Source organism: Petromyzon marinus, chromosome 36 (assembly GCF_048934315.1).
Source record: "Petromyzon marinus isolate PM22_M1 ecotype Great Lakes invasive population chromosome 36, UKy_Petmar_22M1.pri1.0, whole genome shotgun sequence".
Classification (NCBI taxonomy): Eukaryota; Metazoa; Chordata; class Hyperoartia; order Petromyzontiformes; family Petromyzontidae; genus Petromyzon; species Petromyzon marinus.
The window spans coordinates 12,602,126-12,626,135 of NC_133702.1; the positions used below are offsets into that span (position 1 = coordinate 12,602,126).

Sequence of the window (24,010 nt, forward strand, 5' to 3'; positions counted from 1 at the left end):
ACCTAACTCACACACACACCATGCACTAACTCACCCACCTAACTCTCACACACTACTCAATAACTCACCCACATAACTCACACACACCACTCACTAACTCACCCACCTAACTCACACACACACCACTCACTAACTCACCCACCTAACTCACACACACTCCACTCACTAATTCACCTACCTAACTCACACACACACCACTCACTAATTCACCCACCTAACTCTCACACACACCATGCACTAACCCACTTAACTCACACACACCACTCACACTCACTAACTCACCCACCTAACTCACACACACACCATGCACTAACTCACCAACCTAACTCTCACACACCACTCACTAACTCACCCACCTAACTCACACACCTACCATGCACTAACTCACCCACTTAACTCTCACACTACTCAATAACTCACCAACCTAACTCTCACACACCACTCACTAACTCACCCACCTAACTCACACACACCACTCACTAACTCACCCACCTAACTCTCACACACCACTCACTAACTCACCCACCTAACTCACACACACACACACCGCTCACTAACTCACCCACCTAACTCACACACACCACTCACTAACTCACCCACCTAACTCACACACACAGCATGCACTAACTCACCCACTTAACTCTCACACTACTCAATAACTCACCAACCTAACTCTCACACACCACTCACTAACTCACCCACCTAACTCACACACACCACTCACTAACTCACCCACCTAACTCTCACACACCACTCACTAACTCACCCACCTAACTCACACACACACACACCGCTCACTAACTCACCCACCTAACTCACACACACCACTCACTAACTCACCCACCTAACTCACACACACAGCATGCACTAACTCACCCACTTAACTCTCACACTACTCAATAACTCACCCACCTAACTCACACACACCGCTCACTAACTCACTCACCTAACTCACACACACGCCACTCACTCACCCACCTAACTCACACACACACCACTCACTAACTCACCCACCTAACTCACACACACCACTCACTAGTTCACCTACTTAACTCACACACACACCACTCACTAATTCACCCACCTAACTCTCACACACATCCATGCACTAACTCACCCACCTAACTCACACACACCACTCACTAACTCACCCACCTAACTCACACACACACCATGCACTAACTCACCCACCTAACTCTCACACACTACTCAATAACTCACCCACATAACTCACACACACCACTCACTAACTCACCCACCTAACTCACACACACACCACTCACTAACTCACCCACCTAACTCACACACACCACTCACTAACTCACCAACCTAACTCTCACACACCACTCACTAACTCACCCACCTAACTCACACACCTACCATGCACTAACTCACCCACTTAACTCTCACACTACTCAATAACTCACCAACCTAACTCTCACACACCACTCACTAACTCACCCACCTAACTCACACACACCACTCACTAACTCACCCACCTAACTCTCACACACCACTCACTAACTCACCCACCTAACTCACACACACACACACCGCTCACTAACTCACCCACCTAACTCACACACACCACTCACTAACTCACCCACCTAACTCACACACACAGCATGCACTAACTCACCCACTTAACTCTCACACTACTCAATAACTCACCAACCTAACTCTCACACACCACTCACTAACTCACCCACCTAACTCACACACACCACTCACTAACTCACCCACCTAACTCACACACACTCCACTCACTAATTCACCTACCTAACTCACACACACACCACTCACTAATTCACCCACCTAACTCTCACACACACCATGCACTAACCCACTTAACTCACACACACCACTCACACTCACTAACTCACCCACCTAACTCACACACACACCATGCACTAACTCACCAACCTAACTCTCACACACCACTCACTAACTCACCCACCTAACTCACACACCTACCATGCACTAACTCACCCACTTAACTCTCACACTACTCAATAACTCACCAACCTAACTCTCACACACCACTCACTAACTCACCCACCTAACTCACACACACCACTCACTAACTCACCCACCTAACTCTCACACACCACTCACTAACTCACCCACCTAACTCACACACACACACACCGCTCACTAACTCACCCACCTAACTCACACACACCACTCACTAACTCACCCACCTAACTCACACACACAGCATGCACTAACTCACCCACTTAACTCTCACACTACTCAATAACTCACCAACCTAACTCTCACACACCACTCACTAACTCACCCACCTAACTCACACACACCACTCACTAACTCACCCACCTAACTCTCACACACCACTCACTAACTCACCCACCTAACTCACACACACACACACCGCTCACTAACTCACCCACCTAACTCACACACACCACTCACTAACTCACCCACCTAACTCACACACACAGCATGCACTAACTCACCCACTTAACTCTCACACTACTCAATAACTCACCCACCTAACTCACACACACCGCTCACTAACTCACTCACCTAACTCACACACACGCCACTCACTCACCCACCTAACTCACACACACACCACTCACTAACTCACCCACCTAACTCACACACACCACTCACTAGTTCACCTACTTAACTCACACACACACCACTCACTAATTCACCCACCTAACTCTCACACACATCCATGCACTAACTCACCCACCTAACTCACACACACCACTCACTAACTCACCCACCTAACTCACACACACACCATGCACTAACTCACCCACCTAACTCTCACACACTACTCAATAACTCACCCACATAACTCACACACACCACTCACTAACTCACCCACCTAACTCACACACACACCACTCACTAACTCACCCACCTAACTCACACACACCACTCACTAACTCACCAACCTAACTCTCACACACCACTCACTAACTCACCCACCTAACTCACACACCTACCATGCACTAACTCACCCACTTAACTCTCACACTACTCAATAACTCACCAACCTAACTCTCACACACCACTCACTAACTCACCCACCTAACTCACACACACCACTCACTAACTCACCCACCTAACTCTCACACACCACTCACTAACTCACCCACCTAACTCACACACACACACACCGCTCACTAACTCACCCACCTAACTCACACACACCACTCACTAACTCACCCACCTAACTCACACACACAGCATGCACTAACTCACCCACTTAACTCTCACACTACTCAATAACTCACCAACCTAACTCTCACACACCACTCACTAACTCACCCACCTAACTCACACACACCACTCACTAACTCACCCACCTAACTCACACACACAGCATGCACTAACTCACCCACTTAACTCTCACACTACTCAATAACTCACCCACCTAACTCACACACACCGCTCACTAACTCACCCACCTAACTCACACACACGCCACTCACTCACCCACCTAACTCACACACACACCACTCACTAACTCACCCACCTAACTCACACACACCACTCACTAGTTCACCTACTTAACTCACACACACACCACTCACTAATTCACCCACCTAACTCTCACACACATCCATGCACTAACTCACCCACCTAACTCACACACACCACTCACTAACTCACCCACCTAACTCACACACACACCATGCACTAACTCACCCACCTAACTCTCACACACTACTCAATAACTCACCCACATAACTCACACACACCACTCACTAACTCACCCACCTAACTCACACACACACACCACTCACTAACTCAACCACCTAACTCACACACACTCCACTCACTAATTCACCTACCTAACTCACACACACACCACTCACTAATTCACCCACCTAACTCTCACACACACCATGCACTAACCCACTTAACTCACACACACCACTCACACTCACTAACTCACCCACCTAACTCACACACACACCATGCACTAACTCACCAACCTAACTCTCACACACCACTCACTAACTCACCCACCTAACTCACACACCTACCATGCACTAACTCACCCACTTAACTCTCACACTACTCAATAACTCACCAACCTAACTCTCACACACCACTCACTAACTCACCCACCTAACTCACACACACCACTCACTAACTCACCCACCTAACTCTCACACACCACTCACTAACTCACCCACCTAACTCACACACACACACACCGCTCACTAACTCACCTACCTAACTCACACACACCACTCACTAACTCACCCACCTAACTCACACACACAGCATGCACTAACTCACCCACTTAACTCTCACACTACTCAATAACTCACCAACCTAACTCTCACACACCACTCACTAACTCACCCACCTAACTCTCACACACCACTCACTAACTCACCCACCTAACTCACACACACACCATGCACTAACTCACCCACTTAACTCTCACACTACTCAATAACTCACCAACCTAACTCTCACACACCACTCACTAACTCACCCACCTAACTCACACACACCACTCACTAACTCACCCACCTAACTCTCACACACCACTCACTAACTCACCCACCTAACTCACACACACACACACCGCTCACTAACTCACCCACCTAACTCACACACACCACTCACTAACTCACCCACCTAACTCACACACACAGCATGCACTAACTCACCCACCTAACTCACACACACGCCACTCACTCACCCACCTAACTCACACACACACCACTCACTAACTCACCCACCTAACTCACACACACACCATGCAGTAACTCACCCACCTAACTCTCACACACCACTCACTAACTCACCCACCTAACTCACACACACCACTCACTAACTCACCCACCTAACACACACACCACTCACTAACTCACCGACCTAACTCACACACCATGCACTAACTCGCCCACTTAACTCTCACACACACCACTCACTAACTCTCACACACACACTACTTACTAACTCACCTACCTAACTCACACACACACCACTCACTAATTCACCCAACTAACTCTCACACACTACTCACTTACTCACCCACCTAACTCTCACACACCACTCACTAACTCACCCACCTAACTCACACACACACCACTCACTAACTCACCCACCTAACACACACACCATTCACTAACTCACCCACCTAACTCACACACACACACCATGCACTAACTCGCCCACCTAACTCTCACACACACCACTCACTAACTCACACACACACACACTGCTTACTAACTCACCTACCTAACTCACACACACACACACCACTCACTAATTCACCCAACTAACTCTCACACACTACTCACTAACTCACCCACCTTACTCACACACACACCACTCACTAACTCACCCACCTAACTCACACACATCACTCACTAACTCACCCACCTAACTCACACACCACTCACTAACTCACCCACCTAACACACACACCACTCACTAACTCACCGACCTAACTCACACACACACCATGCACTAACTCGCCCACTTAACTCTCACACACACCACTCACTAACTCTCACACACACACTACTTACTAACTCACCTACCTAACTCACACACACACACACCACTCACTAATTCACCCAACTAACTCTCACACACTACTCACTTACTCACCCACCTAACTCACACACACACCACTCACTAACTCACCCACCTAACTCACACACACCACTCACTAACTCACCCACCTAAGTCACACACACACCACTCAATAACTCACCCACCTAACTCACACACACCACTCACTAACTCATCCACCTAACTCACACACACACTATTCACTAACCCACCTAACTCTCACACACATTACTCACTAACTCACCCACCTCACTCACACACATACACCACTCAATAACTCACCCACCTAACTCTCACACACACACCACTCACTAACTCACCCACCTAACACACACACACACTACTCATGAACTCACCCACCTAACTCACACACACACACCACTCACTAACTCACCCACCTAACTCACACACACCACTCACTAACTCACCCACCTAACTCACACACACCACTCACTAACTCACCCACCTAACTCACACACACACCATGCAGTAACTCACCCACCTAACTCTCACACACCACTCACTAACTCACCCACCTAACTCACACACACCACTCACTAACTCACCCACCTAACACACACACCACTCACTAACTCACCGACCTAACTCACACACACACCATGCACTAACTCGCCCACTTAACTCTCACACACACCACTCACTAACTCTCACACACACACTACATTACTAACTCACCTACCTAACTCACACACACACACACCACTCACTAATTCACCCAACTAACTCTCACACACTACTCACTTACTCACCCACCTAACTCACACACACACCACTCACTAACTCACCCACCTAACTCACACACACCCACTCACTAACTCACCCACCTAAGTCACACACACACCACTCACTAACTCACCCACCTAACTCACACACACCACTCACTAACTCATCCACCTAACTCACACACACACTACTCACTTACTCACCCACCTAACTCTCACACACATTACTCACTAACTCACCCACCTCACTCACACACATACACCACTCAATAACTCACCCACCTAACTCACACACACACACCACTCACTAACTCACCCACCTAACTCACACACACCACTCACTAACTCACCCACCTAACTCACACACACCACTCACTAACTCACCCACCTAACTCTCACACACCACTCACTAACTCACCCACCTAACTCACACACACACCACTCACTAACTCATCCACCTTACTCACACACACTCCACTCACTAATTCACCTACCTAACTCACACACACACCACTCACTTACTCACCCACCTAACTCACACACACCATGCACTAACTCGCCCACCTAACTCTCACACACACCATTCACTAACTCACACACATACACACACTACTTACTAACTCACCCACCTAACTCACACACACACCACTCACTAATTCACCCAACTAACTCTCAAACACTACTCACTAACTCACCCACCTAACTCACACACACCACTCACTAACTCACTCACCTAACTCGCACACACACCATGCACTAACTCACCCACCTAACTCTCACACACCACTCACTACCTCACCCACCTAACTCACACACACACACACACCACTCACTAACTTACCCACCTAACTCACACACACCACTCACTAACTCACCCACCTAACTCACACACACACACCATGCACTAACTCACCCACCTAACTCATACACACACCATGCACTAACTCACCTACCTAACTCACACACACACTCACTAACTCACACACCTAACTCACACACACACTACTCACTCACCCACCTAACTCACACACACACCACTCACTAACTCACCCACCTAACTCACACACACACCAATCACTAACTCACCCACCTAACTCACACACACCACTCACTAATTCACCCACCTAACTCTCACACACACCATGCACTAACTCACCCACCTAACTCACACACACCACTCACTAACTCACCCACCTAACTCACACACACCACTCACTAACTCACCCACCTAACTCTCACACACCACTCACTAACTCACCCATCTAAATCACACACACACCATGCACTAACTAACCCACCTAACTCTCACACACTACTCACTTATTCACCCACCTAACTCAAATACACCACTCACTAACTCACCCACCTAACTCTCACACACCACTCACTAACTCACCCATCTAAATCACACACACACCATGCACTAACTAACCCACCTAACTCACACACACACCATGCACTAACTCACCCACCTAACTCACACACATCACTCACTAACTCACCCACCTAACTCACACACACAACACTCACTAACTCACCCACCTAACTCACACACACAACTCACTAACTTACCCATATAACTCACACACCACTCACTAACTCACCCACCTACCTCACACACACACCATGTACTAACTCACCCACCTAACTCACACACACCACTCACTACCTCACCCACCTAAATCACACACACACCACTCACTAACTCACCCACCTAACTCACACACACCGCTCACTAACTCACCCACCTAACTCACACACACACCATGCACTAACTCACCCACCTAACTCACACACACAACACTCACTAACTCACCCACCTAACTCACACACACAACTCACTAACTTACCCATCTAACTCACACACCACTCACTAACTCACCCACCTACCTCACACACACACCATGTACTAACTCACCCACCTAACTCACACACACCACTCACTACCTCACCCACCTAAATCACACACACACCACTCACTAACTCACCCACCTAACTCACACACACCGCTCACTAAACTCACCCACCTAACTCACACACACACACCATGCACTAACTCACCAATCCATAACTCACACACACACCACTCACTAACTCACCCACCTAACTCACACACACCACTCACTAACTCATCCACCTAACTCACACACACATTACTCACTAACTCACCCACCTCACTCACACACATACACCACTCAATAACTCACCCTCCTAGCTCACAAACACACACCACTCACTAACTCACCCACCTAACTCTCACACACTACTCATTAACTCACCCACCTAACTCCCACACACACACCACTCACTAACTCACCACCTAACTCACACACACCACCACACTAACCACCTCAACACACACCACTCACTAACTCACCCACTAACTCTCACACACACCATGCACTAACTCACCCAACCTAACTCTCACACACCACTCACTAACTCACCACCAACCTAACACACACACACACCACTCACTAACTCATCCACCTTACTCACACACACTCCACTCACTAATTCACCCTACCTAACTCACACACACCACTCACTTACTCACCCACCTAACTCACACACACCATGCACTAACTCGCCCACCTAACTCTCACACACCATTCACTAACTCACCACTACACACACACACTACTTACTAACTCACCCACCTAACTCACACACACCACTCACTAACTCACCCACTTAACTCTCACACACAACTCACTACCTCACCCACCTAACTCACACACACACACCACTCACTGACTTACCCACCTAACTCCACACACACCACTCACTAACTCACCCACCTAACTCACACACACACACACTCACTAACTCACCCACCTAACACACACACACACCACTCACTAACTCACCGCCCTAACTCACACACACACCATGCACTAACTCGCCCACCTAACTCTCACACACACCACTCACTAACTCACACACACACTACTTACTAACTCACCTACCTAACTCACACACACACACACCACTCACTAATTCACCCAACTAACTCACACACTACTCACTACTCACCCACCTATCACACACACACCACTCACTAACTCACCCACCTAACTCACACACACACTCACTAACTCACCCACCTAAGTCACACACAACACCACACACTAAACCCAACTAACTCCACACACCACTCACTAACCACCACCCTAACTCACACACACACTACTCACCTAACTCACCCAACTCCCTCCACACACTACTCACTAACTATCACACACCACCTAACTCACACACACACTACTCACAACACACCTCACTCAACACACACACACCACTCACTAACTCACCCACCAACTCTCACACACACACCACTCACTAACTCACCCACCTAACTCACACACACCGCTCACTAACTCACCCACCTAACTCACACACACACACCACTCGCTAACTCACTCACCTAACTCACACACACACCATGCACTAACTCACCCATCTAACTCACACACACCACTCACTAACTCATCCACCTAACTCACACACACCACTCACTAACTCACCCACCTAACTCACACACACACACCATGCACTAACTCACCCACCTAACTCCCACACACACCACTCACTAACTCACCCACCTAACTCACACACACATTACTCACTAACTCACCCACCGAACTCACACACACACACACACACCACTCACTAACTCACCCACCTACATCACACACACACCATGCACTAACTCACCCACCTAACACACACACCACTCACTAACTCACCCACCTAACTCACACACACACACCATTCACTAACTCATCCACCTAACTCACACACACCACTCACTAACTCCCACCTAACTCACACACACACCATGCACTAACTCACCCACCTAACTCTCACACACACCACTCACTAACTCACACACACACGCTACTTACTAACTCACCAACCTAACTCACACACACACCACTCACTAACTCACCCACCTAACTCACACACACACACCATTCACTAACTCACCCACCTAACTCACACACACCACTCACTAACTCACCCACCTAACTCTCACACACACCATGCACTAACTCACCCACCTAACTCTCACACACCACTCACTAACTCACCCACCTAACTCACACACACACCACTCACTAACTCATCCACCTTACTCACACACACTCCACTCACTAATTCACCTACCTAACTCACACACACACCACTCACTTACTCACCCACCTAACTCACACACACCATGCACTAACTCGCCCACCTAACTCTCACACACCATTCACTAACTCACACACACACACCTACTTACTAACTCACCCACCTAACTCAACACACACCACTCACTAACTCACCCACTTAACTCTCACACACCACTCACTACCTCACCCACCTAACTCACACACACACACCACTCACTAACTTACCCACCTAACTCACACACACCACTCACTAACTCACCCACCTAACTCACACACACACACCATGCACTAACTCACCCACCTAACTCATACACACACCATGCACTAACTCACCCACCTAACTCTCACACACTACTCAATAACTCACCCACATACCTCACACACCACTCACTAACTCACCCACCTAACTCACACACACACCACTCACTAACTCACCCACCTAACTCACACACACCACTCACTAACTCAGCCACCTAACTCACACACACACCATGCAGTAACTCACCCACCTAACTCTCACACACCACTCACTAACTCACCCACCTAGCTCACACACACACCACTCACTAACTCACCCACCTAACACACACACACCACTCACTAACTCACCGACCTAACTCACACACACACCATGCACTAACTCGCCCACCTAACTCTCACACACACCACTCACTAACTCACAAACACACTACTTACTAACTCACCTACCTAACTCACACACACACACACACCACTCACTAATTCACCCAACTAACTCACACACTACTCACTTACTCACCCACCTAACTCAAACACACACCACTCACTAACTCACCCACCTAACTCACACACACCACTCACTAACTCACCCACCTAAGTCACACACACACCACTCACTAACTCACCCACCTAACTCACACACACCACTCACTAACTCATCCACCTAACTCACACACACACTACTCACTAACTCACCCACCTAACTCTCACACACATTACTCACTAACTCACCCACCTAACTCACACACACACTACTCATTAACTCACCCACCTAACTCACACACACACACCACTCACTAACTCACCCACCTAACTCTTACACACACCACTCACTAACTCACCCACCTAACTCACACACACCGCTCACTAACTCACCCACCTAACTCACACACACACACCACTCACTAACTCACCCACCTAACTCACACACACACCATGCACTAACTCACCCATCTAACTCACACACACCACTCACTAACTCATCCACCTAACTCACACACACCACTCACTAACTCACCCACCTAACTCACACACACACACCATGCACTAACTCACCCACCTAACTCCCACACATACCACTCACTAACTCACCCACCTAACTCACACACACATTACTCACTAACTCACCCACCTAACTCACACACACACACCATTCACTAACTCACCCACCTAACTCACACACACCACTCACTAACTCACCCACCTAACTCACACACACACCATGCACTAACTCACCCACCTAACTCTCACACACACCACTCACTAACTCACACACACACGCTACTTACTAACTCACCAACCTAACTCACACACACACCACTCACTAACTCACCCACCTAACTCACACACACCGCTCACTAACTCACCTTCCTAACTCACACACACACCATGCACTAACTCACCCATCTAACTCACACACACACCACTCACTAACTCACCCACCTAACACACACACACACCACTCACTAACTCACCCACCTAACTCACACACACACCATGCACTAACTCACCCACCTAACTCTCACACACCACTAACTAACTCACCCACCTAACTCCCACACACACCACTCACTAACTCACCCACCTAACTCACACACACAACACTCACTAACTCACCCACCTAACTCACACACACAACTCACTAACTTACCCATCTAACTCACACACCACTCACTAACTCACCCACCTACCTCACGCACACACCATGTACTAACTCACCCACCTAACTCACACACACCACTCACTACCTCACCCACCTAAATCACACACACACCATGCACTAACTCACCCACCTAACTCACACACACCACTCACTAACTCAGCCACCTAACTCACACACACACCATGCAGTAACTCACCCACCTAACTCTCACACACCACTCACTAACTCACCCACCTAACTCACACACACACCACTCACTAACTCACCCACCTAACACACACACACACACACCACTCACTAACTCACCGACCTAACTCACACACACACCATGCACTAACTCGCCCACCTAACTCTCACACACACCACTCACTAACTCACACACACACTACTTACTAACTCACCTACCTAACTCACACACACACACACCACTCACTAATTCACCCAACTAACTCACACACTACTCACTTACTCACCCACCTAACTCAAACACACACCACTCACTAACTCACCCACCTAACTCACACACACCACTCACTAACTCACCCACCTAAGTCACACACACACCACTCACTAACTCACCCACCTAACTCACACACACCACTCACTAACTCATCCACCTAACTCACACACACACTACTCACTAACTCACCCACCTAACTCTCACACACATTACTCACTAACTCACCCACCTAACTCACACACACACACCACTCACCCACCTAACTCACACACACACTACTCATTAACTCACCCACCTAACTCACACACACACACACCACTCACTCACTCACCCACCTAACTCTCACACACACCACTCACTAACTCACCCACCTAACTCACACACACCGCTCACTAACTCACCCACCTAACTCACACACACACACCACTCACTAACTCACCCACCTAACTCACACACACACCATGCACTAACTCACCCATCTAACTCACACACACCACTCACTAACTCATCCACCTAACTCACACACACCACTCACTAACTCACCCACCTAACTCACACACACACCATGCACTAACTCACCCACCTAACTCCCACACACACCACTCACTAACTCACCCACCTAACTCACACACACATTACTCACTAACTCACCCACCTAACTCACACACACACACCACTCACTAACTCACCCACCTACATCACACACACACCATGCACTAACTCACCCACCTAACACACACACCACTCACTAACTCACCCACCTAACTCACACACACACACCATTCACTAACTCACCCACCTAACTCACACACACCACTCACTAACTCACCCACCTAACTCACACACACACCATGCACTAACTCACCCACCTAACTCTCACACACACCACTCACTAACTCACACACACACGCTACTTACTAACTCACCAACCTAACTCACACACACACCACTCACTAACTCACCCATCTAACTCACACACACCGCTCACTAACTCACCCACCTAACTCACACACACACCATGCACTAACTCACCCATCTAACTCACACACACACCACTCACTAACTCACCCACCTAACACACACACACACCACTCACTAACTCACCCACCTAACTCACACACACACCATGCACTAACTCACCCACCTAACTCTCACACACCACTCACTAACTCACCCACCTAACTCCCACACACACCACTCACTAACTCACCCACCTAACTCACACACACATTACTCACTAACTCACCCACCTAACTCACACACACACACCACTCACTAACTCACCCACGTAACTCTCACACACCACTCACTAACTCACCCATCTAACTCACAAACACACACCATGCACTAACTCACCCACCTAACTCTCACACACTACTCACTAATTCACCCACCTAACTCACACACACCACTCATTAACTCACGCACCTAACACACACACACCACTCACTAACTCACCCACCTAACTCACACACACCACTCACTAACTCACCCACCTAACTCACAAACACACCATGCACTAACTCACCCACCTAACTCACACACATCACTCACTAACTCACCCACCTAACTCACACACACAACACTCACTAACTCACCCACCTAACTCACACACCACTCACTAACTTACCCATCTAACTCACACACCACTCACTAACTCACCCACCTACCTCACACACACACCATGCACTAACTCACCCACCTAACACACACACACCACTCACTAACTCACACACACTACTTACTAACTCACCCACCTAACTCACACACACCACTCACTAACTCAAACACACACACTACTCACTAACTCACCCACCTTACTCTCACACACTACTCACTAACTCACCCACCTAACTCACACACACCACTCACTAACGCACCCACCTAACTCTCACACACACACCACTCACTAACTCACCCACCTAACACACACACACCACTCACTAACTCACCCACCTAACTCACACACACACCATGCACTAACTCACCCACCTAAATCTCACACACCACTCACTAACTCACCCACCTAACTCCCACACACACCACTCACTAACTCACCCACCTAACTCACACACAAACACCACTCACTAACTCACCCACCTAACTCTCACACACCACTCACTAACTCACCCATCTAACTCACAAACACACACCATGCACTAACTCACCCACCTAACTCTCACACACTACTCATTAATTCACCCACCTAACTCACACACACCACTCACTAACTCACGCACCTAACACACACACACACACCCACTAACTCACCCACCTAACTCACACACACCACTCACTAACTCACCCACCTAACTCACAAACACACCATGCACTAACTCACCCACCTAACTCACACACATCACTCACTAACTCACCCACCTAACTCACACACACAACACTCACTAACTCACCCACCTAACTCACACACCACTCACTAACTTACCCATCTAACTCACACACCACTCACTAACTCACCCACCTACCTCACACACACACCATGCACTAACTCACCCACCTAACATACACACACACCACTCACTAACTCACACACACCACTCACTAACTCACCCACCTAACTCTCACACACCACTCACTAACTCACCAATCTAACTCACACACACACCATGCACTAACTAAACCACCTAACTCTCACACACTACTCACTTATTCACCCACCTAACTCACATACACCACTCACTAACTCACCCACCTAACTCACACACACACCACTCACTAACTCACCCACCTAACTCACACACACCACTCACTAACTCACCCACCTAACTCACACACACACCATGCACTAACTCACACACACAACACTCACTAACTCACCCACCTAACTCACACACACCACTCACTAACTCACCCACCTAAGTCACACACACACCACTCACTAACTCACCCACCTAACTCACACACACCACTCACTAACTCATCCACCTAACTCACACACACACTACTCACTAACTCACCCACCTAACTCTCACACACATTACTCACTAACTCACCCACCTAACTCACACACACACTACTCATTAACTCACCCACCTAACTCACACACACACACCACTCACTAACTCACCCACCTAACTCTCACACACACCACTCACTAACTCACCCACCTAACTCACACACACCGCTCACTAACTCACCCACCTAACTCACACACACACACCACTCACTAACTCACCCACCTAACTCACACACACACCATGCACTAACTCACCCATCTAACTCACACACACCACTCACTAACTCATCCACCTAACTCACACACACCACTCACTAACTCACCCACCTAACTCACACACACACACCATGCACTAACTCACCCACCTAACTCCCACACACACCACTCACTAACTCACCCACCTAACTCACACACACATTACTCACTAACTCACCCACCTAACTCACACACACACACCACTCACTAACTCACCCACCTACATCACACACACACCATGCACTAACTCACCCACCTAACACACACACCACTCACTAACTCACCCACCTAACTCACACACACACATCATTCACTAACTCACCCACCTAACTCACACACACCACTCACTAACTCACCCACCTAACTCACACACACACCATGCACTAACTCACCCACCTAACTCTCACACACAGCACTCACTAACTCACACACACACGCTACTTACTAACTCACCAACCTAACTCACACACACACCACTCACTAACTCACCCACCTAACTCACACACACCGCTCACTAACTCACCTTCCTAACTCACACACACACCATGCACTAACTCACCCATCTAACTCACACACACACCACTCACTAACTCACCCACCTAACACACACACACACCACTCACTAACTCACCCACCTAACTCACACACACACCATGCACTAACTCACCCACCTAACTCTCACACACCACTCACTAACTCACCCACCTAACTCCCACACACACCACTCACTAACTCACCCACCTAACTCACACACACAACACTCACTAACTCACTCACCTAACTCACACACACAACTCACTAACTTACCCATCTAACTCACACACCACTCACTAACTCACCCACCTACCTCACGCACACACCATGTACTAACTCACCCACCTAACTCACACACACCACTCACTACCTCACCCACCTAAATCACACACACACCACTCACTAACTCAACCACCTAACTCACACACACCGCTCACTAAACTCACCCACCTAACTCACACACACACCATGCACTAACTCACCCACCTAACTCACACACACAACACTCACTAACTCACCCCACCTAACTCACACACACAACTCACTAACTTACCCATCTAACTCACACACCACTCACTAACTCACCCACCTACCTCACACACACACCATGTACTAACTCACCCACCTAACTCACACACACCACTCACTACCTCACCCACCTAAATCACACACACACCACACTCACTAACTCACCCACCTAACTCACACACACCGCTCACTAACTCACCCACCTAACTCACACACACACCATGCACTAACTCACCCATCTAACTCACACACACACCACTCACTAACTCACCCACCTAACTCACACACACCACTCACTAACTCATCCACCTAACTCACACACACACTACTCACTAACTCACCCACCTAACTCTCACACACATTACTCACTAACTCACCCACCTCACTCACACACATACACCACTCAATAACTCACCCACCTAGCTCACAAACACACATCACTCACTAACTCACCCACCTAACTCTCACACACACTACTCATTAACTCACCACCTAACTCACACACACACACCACTCACTAACTCACCCACCTAACTCACACACACCACTCACTAACTCACCCACCTAACTCACACACACCACTCACTAACTCACCCACCTAACTCGCACACACACCATGCACTAACTCACCCACCTAACTCTCACACACCACTCACTAACTCACCCACCTAACTCACACACACACCACTCACTAACTCATCCACCTTACTCACACACACTCCACTCACTAATTCACCTACCTAACTCACACACACACCACTCACTTACTCACCCACATAACTCACACACACCATGCACTAACTCGCCCACCTAACTCTCACACACCATTCACTAACTCACACACACACACACACTACTGATGTACTAACTTAACCCACCTAACTCACACACACCACTCACTAACTCACCCACTTAACTCTCACACACCACTCAATACCTCACCCACCTAACTCACACACACACACCCACTCACTAACTTACCCCACCTAACTCACACACACCACTCACTAACTCAACCCACCTAACTCACACACACACACCATGCACTAACTCACCCACCTAACTCATACACACACCATGCACTAACTCACCCACCTAACTCTCACACACTACTCAATAACTCACCCACATACCTCACCCACCACTCACTAACTCACCCACCTAACTCACACACACACCACTCACTAACTCACCCACCTAACTCACACACACCACTCACTAACTCAGCCACCTAACTCACACACACACCATGCAGTAACTCACCCACCTAACTCTCACACACCACTCACTAACTCACCCACCTAACTCACACACACACCACTCACTAACTCACCCACCTAACACACACACACACACCACTCACTAACTCACCGACCTAACTCACACACACACCATGCACTAACTCGCCCACCTAACTCTCACACACACCACTCACTAACTCACACACACACTACTTACTAACTCACCTACCTAACTCACACACACACACACCACTCACTAATTCACCCAACTAACTCACACACTACTCACTTACTCACCCACCTAACTCACACACACACCACTCACTAACTCACCCACCTAACTCACACACAACACTCACTAACTCACCCACCTAAGTCACACACACACCACTCACTAACTCACCCACCTAACTCACACACACCACTCACTAACTCATCCACCTAACTCACACACACACTACTCACTAACTCACCCACCTAACTCTCACACACATTACTCACTAACTCACCCACCTAACTCACACACACACACCACTCACCCACCTAACTCACACACACACTACTCATTAACTCACCCACCTAACTCACACACACACACACCACTCACTAACTCACCCACCTAACTCTCACACACACCACTCACTAACTCACCCACCTAACTCACACACACCGCTCACTAACTCACCCACCTAACTCACACACACACACCACTCACTAACTCACCCACCTAACTCACACGCACACCATGCACTAACTCACCCATCTAACTCACACACACCACTCACTAACTCATCCACCTAACTCACACACACCACTCACTAACTCACCCACCTAACTCACACACACACCATGCACTAACTCACCCACCTAACTCCCACACACACCACTCACTAACTCACCCACCTAACTCACACACACATTACTCACTAACTCACCCACCTAACTCACACACACACACCACTCACTAACTCACCCACCTACATCACACACACACCATGCACTAACTCACCCACCTAACACACACACCACTCACACCTAACTCACACACACACACCATTCACTAACTCACCCACCTAACTCACACACACCACTCACTAACTCACCCACCTAACTCACACACACACCATGCACTAACTCACCCACCTAACTCTCACACACACCATTCACTAACTCACACACACACGCTACTTACTAACTCACCAACCTAACTCACACACACACCACTCACTAACTCACCCACCTAACTCACACACACCGCTCACTAACTCACCCACCTAACTCACACACACACCATGCACTAACTCACCCATATAACTCACACACACACCACTCACTAACTCACCCACCTAACACACACACACACCACTCACTAACTCACCCACCTAACTCACACACACACCATGCACTAACTCACCCACCTAACTCTCACACACCACTCACTAACTCACCCACCTAACTCCCACACTCACCACTCACTAACTCACCCACCTAACTCACACACACATTACTCACTAACTCACCCACCTAACTCACACACACACACCACTCACTAACTCACCCACGTAACTCTCACACACCACTCACTAACTCACCCATCTAACTCACAAACACACACCATGCACTAACTCACCCACCTAACTCTCACACACTACTCACTAATTCACCCACCTAACTCACACACACCACTCATTAACTCACGCACCTAACACACACACACCACTCACTAACTCACCCACCTAACTCACACACACCACTCACTAACTCACCCACCTAACTCACAAACACACCATGCACTAACTCACCCACCTAACTCACACACATCACTCACTAACTCACCCACCTAACTCACACACATAACACTCACTAACTCACCCACCTAACTCACACACCACTCACTAACTTACCCATCTAACTCACACACCACTCACTAACTCACCCACCTACCTCACACACACACACCATGCACTAACTCACCCACCTAACACACACACACCACTCACTAACTCACACACACTACTTACTAACTCACCCACCTAACTCACACACACCACTCACGAACTCAAACACACACACTACTCACTAACTCACCCACCTTACTCTCACACACTACTCACTAACTCACCCACCTAACTCACACACACCACTCACTAACGCACCCACCTAACTCTCACACACACACCACTCACTAACTCACCCACCTAACACACACACACCACTCACTAACTCACCCACCTAACTCACACACACACCATGCACTAACTCACCCACCTAAATCTCACACACCACTCACTAACTCACCCACCTAACTCCCACACACACCACTCACTAACTCACCCACCTAACTCACACACAAACACCACTCACTAACTCACCCACCTAACTCTCACACACCACTCACTAACTCACCCATCTAACTCACAAACACACACCATGCACTAACTCACCCACCTAACTCTCACACACTACTCACTAATTCACCCACCTAACTCACACACACCACTCACTAACTCACGCACCTAACACACACACACACCACCCACTAACTCACCCACCTAACTCACACACACCACTCACTAACTCACCCACCTAACTCACAAACACACCATGCACTAACTCACCCACCTAACTCACACACATCACTCACTAACTCACCCACCTAACTCACACACACAACACTCACTAACTCACCCACCTAACTCACACACCACTCACTAACTTACCCATCTAACTCACACACCACTCACTAACTCACCCACCTACCTCACACACACACCATGCACTAACTCACCCACCTAACATACACACACACCACTCACTAACTCACACACACCACTCACTAACTCACCCACCTAACTCTCACACACCACTCACTAACTCACCAATCTAACTCACACACACACCATGCACTAACTAAACCACCTGACTCTCACACACTACTCACTTATTCACCCACCTAACTCACATACACCACTCACTAACTCACCCACCTAACTCACACACACACCACTCACTAACTCACCCACCTAACTCACACACACCACTCACTAACTCACCCACCTAACTCACACACACACCATGCACTAACTCACACACACAACACTCACTAACTCACCCACCTAACTCACACACACAACTCACTAACTTACCCATCTAACTCACATACCACTCACTAACTCACCCACCTACCTCACACACACACCATGCACTAACTCACCCACCTAACTCACACACACCACTCACTAACTCACCCACCTAAATCACACACACACCACTCACTAACTCACCCACCTAACTCACACACACCGCTCACTAACTCACCCACCTAACTCACACACACATCATGCACTAACTCACCCATCTAACTCACACACACACCACTCACTAACTCACCCACCTAAAACACACACCACTCACTAACTCACCCACCTAACACACACATCACTCACTAACTCACCCACCTAACTCACACACACTTCATGCACTAACTCACCCACCTAACTCTCACACACACCACTCACTAACTCACACACACTACTTACTAACTCACCCACCTAACTCACACACGCCACTCACTAATTCACTCACTTAACTCTCACACACTACTCACCAACTTGCCCACCTAACTCACACACACACCACTCTCTAACTCACCTACCTAACTTACACACACCACTCACTAACTCACCCACCTAACTCACACACACACTACTCACCTAATTCACTTACACACTACTCACTAATTCACTCACCTAACTCTCACACACACTACTCACTAACTCACCCACTTAAATCTCACACATACCACTCCCTAACTCACCCACCTAACTCACACACACACCACTCACTAACTCACCCACCTAAATCACACACACCACTCACTAACTCACCCACCTAACTCACATACACACCATGCACTAACTCACCCACCTAACTCACACACATCACTCACTAACTCACCCACCTAACTCACACAAACAACACTCACTAACTCACCCACCTAACTCACACACACCACTCACTAACTTACCCATCTAACTCAGACACCACTCACTAACTCACCCACCTACCTCACACACACACCATGCACTAACTCACCCACCTAACTCACACACACCACTCACTAACTCACCCACCTAACTCACACACACACTACTCAGTAACTCACCCACCTAACTCACACACACACCACTCACTAACTCATCCACCTAATTCACATACACACTACTCACTAATTCACTCACCTAACTCTGACACACACTACTCACTAACTCACCCACTTATCTCTCACACATACCACTCCCTAACTCACCCACCTATCTCACACATCCACCTCTCACTAACTCACCCACCTAACTCACACACACACCATGCACTAACTCACTCAGCTAACTCACACACACACCACTCACTAACTCACCCACCTAACTCACACACACACACCACTAACTTACCCATCTAACTCACACACCACTCACTAACTCACCCACCTACCTCACAGACACCATGCACTAACTCACCCACCTAACTCACACACACCACTCACTAACTCACACACCTAAATCACACACACACCACTCACTAACTCACCCACCTAACTCACACACACCGCTCACTAACTCACCCACCTAACTCACACACACACCATGCACTAACTCACCCATCTAACTCACACACACACCACTCACTAACTCACCCACCTAACACACACACACCACTCACTAACTCACCCACCTAACTCACACACTCACCATGCACTAACTCACCCACCTAACTCTCACACACCACTCACTAACTCACCCACCTAACTCACACACACCACTCACTAACTCACCCACCTAACTCACAAACACACCATGCACTAACTCACCCACCTAACTCACACACATCACTCACTAACTCACCCACCTAACTCACACACACAACACTCACTAACTCACCCACCTAACTCACACACCACTCACTAACTTACCCATCTAACTCACACACCACTCACTAACTCACCCACCTACCTCACACACACACCATGCACTAACTCACCCACCTAACACACACACCACTCACTAACTCACCCACCTAACTCACACACATACCATGCACTAACTCACCCACCTAACTCTCACACACACCACTCACTAACTCTCACACACACGCTACTTACTAACTCACCCACCTAACTCACACACACCACTCACTAATTCACACACCTTACTCTCACACACTACTACTAACTCACCCACCTAACTAACACATACACCATGCACTAACTCACCCACCTAACTCTCACACACACCACTCACTAACTCACACACACTACTTACTAACTCACCCACCTAACTCACACACACACCACTCACTAATTCACCCACCTAACTCACACACACACCTTTCACTAACTCACCCACCTAACTCACACACACCACTCACTAACTCAAACACACACACTACTCACTAACTCACCCACCTTACTCTCACACACTACTCACTAACTCACCCACCTAACTCACACACACCACTCACTAAATCACCCACCTAACTCTCACACACCACTCACTAACTCACCCATCTAAATCACACACACACCATGCACTAACTAACC

General features: G+C 48.2%; 1 protein-coding gene and 1 long non-coding RNA gene across 3 annotated transcripts in view; one reads left to right on the plus strand and one right to left on the minus strand.

Moving 5' to 3' along the window:
* The window catches only part of LOC116949266 (receptor-type tyrosine-protein phosphatase gamma-like), a 574,019-nt gene that overhangs the window by 492,306 nt on the left and 57,703 nt on the right, over positions 1 to 24,010 (plus strand). The gene's annotated exons all lie outside the window — the stretch shown is intronic.
* Positions 1 to 24,010, minus strand: part of LOC142930095 (uncharacterized) — a 32,628-nt gene that overhangs the window by 514 nt on the left and 8,104 nt on the right. Inside the window, exons 3-18 of the long non-coding RNA XR_012946060.1 lie at positions 23,560 to 23,780; positions 22,548 to 22,969; positions 19,104 to 19,141; positions 18,958 to 18,993; positions 18,195 to 18,927; positions 15,722 to 16,471; positions 13,538 to 15,662; positions 13,288 to 13,325; positions 13,142 to 13,177; positions 12,936 to 13,111; positions 11,640 to 12,060; positions 11,320 to 11,569; positions 10,905 to 11,044; positions 6,644 to 7,022; positions 3,622 to 6,390; positions 107 to 3,174 (exon numbers count right to left, since the gene is read on the minus strand). This is a non-coding gene — a long non-coding RNA (uncharacterized LOC142930095). The remainder of the gene's footprint in view (positions 1 to 106; positions 3,175 to 3,621; positions 6,391 to 6,643; positions 7,023 to 10,904; positions 11,045 to 11,319; positions 11,570 to 11,639; positions 12,061 to 12,935; positions 13,112 to 13,141; positions 13,178 to 13,287; positions 13,326 to 13,537; positions 15,663 to 15,721; positions 16,472 to 18,194; positions 18,928 to 18,957; positions 18,994 to 19,103; positions 19,142 to 22,547; positions 22,970 to 23,559; positions 23,781 to 24,010) is intronic.